The following is a 3,578-nucleotide window of genomic DNA, read 5'->3' on the forward strand; positions in this document are numbered from 1 at the left end:
CTTTTGGGTATGTGCGTTGCGTATATCATGTTCACTGTCCGCACCTGTGGGGGAAACCCCTTCTGTCCTCTATTGTTTGGTGGTTGGGTCTCGTCCTCGTCATCGCTATGTAGCCCATTGTCATTATTTTTGGCAATTAACTTGCCTGCCTGCTTGAATACCCAACAGTCCCTGTTGGTATGGTTAGCTGGATTTTCGGGGGTGCCGTGTATCTGGCACAAGTGGTCGAGTATTCGGTCCAAATTGGATGGACCCGGAGTAGTTACGATCGGAGATCCATGGATCACAGAAAAATCTCTCCCCATGGCCTTTCGCCTCTGAAAGCGTCCTTCCTTCTCAATGCCCGGGCATCCATCCAATGCATGATTTTCGATAGCGTCGAACATGAGCGGACACCCACACAATCTCGATTTGACACAGCAACACTTTCCACCTCTCTTCCTTCCCTTGGATCAGATAGGAAATCCTCACTTTTCCAAGACAGAAGAGAAGCAAGCAACGGATTGAGCAACTAGCGCGAAAGCCCGTTTGAATGGCTTTTTCCGCTGACCGGGTTTAGAGCCTCTGAATCCAGCATTGACTGCCGTATCCTCACTATTGTCGCTGTTAATGCGGCGTTTCTTTTTGTTACGACGCTGCCTGCCATTTCGGTCCTTGAAATCCGGACTGCCAGAATTTTTGCTGAGGTTATTGCTGCGTGCTAGCCAGTTGTCCTCACCCGCGCAGAAGCGGGTCATGAGTGATGTGAGGGCTGCCATGGATTTCGGCTTTTCCTGTTCCAGGTGCCGGGCAAGCCACTCGTCGCGGATGTTATGCTTGAAGGCCGCGAGGGCCTCCGCATCCGGACAGTCGAGGATTTGGTTTTTCTTGGTTAAGAACCGTGTCCAGAATTGTCTGGCCGATTCGTATGGCTGCTGAATTATGTGGCTTAGGTCATCAGCGTCTGGTGGTCGCACATAAGTGCCCTGGAAGTTATCGAGGAATGCGGCTTCCAGGTCCTCCCAACTCCCAATTGACTCTGCTGGCAAGCTGTTGAGCCAATGCCGGGTTGGTCCTTTAAGCTTGAGGGGGGGGGTATTTGATGGCGTGAAGATCGTCACCGCGGGCCATGTGGATGTGAAGGAGATAGTCTTCGATCCAAACCGCGGGGTTTGTTGTGCCATCATAAGATTCAATATTGACGAGTTTAAACCCTTCGGGGATTTGATGATCCATTACTTCATCTGTGAAGCATAGTGGGTGTGCGGCGCCTCTGTACTGGGCGATATCACGACGGAGCTCAAGGGAGCTTGGTCTATTTTGTTCGGCCCGGCCGGACTTACTGTGTCCGGCGTGATGGTTGTCGTCACGTATCGTGGGACGCCCACGTGATCCATAGATCGATCTTGATTGTCTTGCCTTATCCTCCAATATATCTCGCAAGTCCGGAGTGTTCCCCTATGGCCGTGTGCTTTTCGAGCGATGCCGGGGTACGGGTCTAGTGAAGGGCCTAGAGGCCTCTCTGTCGTGACCACGGGGTGGTCGGTCAGCCGTATTGTCTCCTGGTGATGCGGGTTCGTAAGCCTCCTCCTCTAATCGGGGGAGCAGCTTGCGTTTAGGGTAGCTTTTGGAGGGGCGTTCGAGCTCATGCTCTTCGGCCGCGAGGAATTCAGTCCATCTGTCGACTAGCAGATCCTGATCAGCTCTAAGCTGTTGCTGCTTTTTCTTGAGGCTGTTCGCCGTGGCCATAAGCCTGCGTTTAAAACGCTCTTGTTCGACGGGATCCTCAGGCACGACGAATTCGTCATCGTCGAGGCTCGCTTCGTCTCCGGAGGGAGGCGTATAATCCTCTGCCTCTTCTTCTGCCGCTCCTTCATAAGGGCTGGCGTCTCCGTCCTCCTGCGCTGCATCTTGCTGGAGTGGGTTGTCTTCGGCACTGTCCGGTGTATTATTGTCCCCGGTGCCGGAGTCTTCATTCTTGCTATGGCGGGATTTAGAGCGGCGCCGCTGAGGCCGGCGCTTGGGCTGCTTTTTGGAGGGGTCATCCTCCTCTGTTCCTTCGCCATTCCCATCTTTTGGGATATCCACCATGTATATGTCATATGATGAGGTGGCTGTCCAGTGCCCCGTAGGCGCTGGTTCTTGGTCGTCTCCGGCATCGTCGTCCATACCGTCGATGTCCTCGGAGTCGTAGTCTAGCATGTCGGTTAAATCGTCGAGAGCGGCTATCAAGTGGGTGGTGGGTGGGCTTTGAATTTCTTCGTCGTCCGCATCCCAACCGTCCTGACCGCAGTCCGGCCAGGGCTCTCCTGATAACGAGAGATACTTTAGCGAACTCAAGATGTCGCCGAAAGGTGAGTGTTGAAAGATGTCCGCTGCGGTGAACTCCACGATCGGCGCCCAATCGGATTCGATCGGGGGGGGGGGCGCGGGAGGATCGGAGTCCGGCGAGGAGTCCGGCACCTCGGAGTCACGAGCTTTATGAGGGACAAAGTCAGTGTTCGGCTCTATCGCCGTAGAGGTTGCAGCCTCCGAGGCGGTGTCTAGGCATCCGTCCTCGATCTGCGCAGCTGGCTCCGAATTGAAGATCGGAGCAGTTTCGAGTGCGGCCTCCAGGGTACTGTCCGGCTGCAGAGCTAAATCATGCTCGCCGCGACAGTGCGGCACGCTCGGCTGTGGCTCAAATCCATCGAGGATCAAGTCCCCGCGGATGTCAGTCGTGAAGTTCAAACTTCCAAATCTGACCTGACGGCCAGGGGCGTAGCTTTCGATCTGCTCCAGTTGGCCAAGCGAATTGGCCCGCAGTGCAAAGCCGTCGAATACGAAGATTTGTCCGGGGAGGAAGATCTCACCCTGGACTGCGTCGTTGATGATGATGGAAGAAGCCATCGAGCCTATCGGTGACGACACAGAGGAGCTCTCAATGAAAGCACCAATGCCGGTGTCAAAATCGGCAGATCTCGGGTAGGGGGTCCCGAACTGTGCGTCTAGGCGGATGGTAACAGGAGACAAGGGACACGATGTTTTACCCAGGTTCGGGCCCTCTTGATGGAGGTAAAACCCTACTTCCTGCTTGATTAATATTGATGATGTGTGTTACAAGAGTGGATCTACCACGAGATCAAGGAGGCTAAACCCTAGAAGCTAGCCTATGGTATGATTGTTGTTCGTCCTATGGACTACAGCCATCTGGTTTATATAGACACCGGAGAGGGCTAGGGTTACACAGAGTCGGTTACAAAGGTAGGAGATCTACATATCCGTATCGCCAAGCTTGCCTTCCACGCCAAGAAAAGTCCCATCCGGACACGGGACGAAGTCTTCAATCTTGTAGCTTCATAGTCTTGGAGTTCGGCCGATGATGATAGTTCGGCTATCCGGACACCCCGTAGTCCGGAACTCCCTCACTCTTCATCATCTTCTTCTTCTTCTTCTTCTTCTTCTTCTTCTTCTTCTTCTTCTTCTTCTTCTTCTTCTTCTTCTTCTTCTTCTTCTTCTTCTTCTTCTTCTTCTTCTTCTTCTCCTTCTTCTTCTCCTTCATCTTCTTCTTCTTCCTCTTCTTCTTCTTCCTCTTCTTCTTCTTCTTCTTCTTCTTCTTC

The sequence above is a fragment of the Triticum dicoccoides genome, chromosome 1B (genome assembly GCF_002162155.2).
Source record: "Triticum dicoccoides isolate Atlit2015 ecotype Zavitan chromosome 1B, WEW_v2.0, whole genome shotgun sequence".
Taxonomy (NCBI): Eukaryota; Viridiplantae; Streptophyta; class Magnoliopsida; order Poales; family Poaceae; genus Triticum; species Triticum dicoccoides.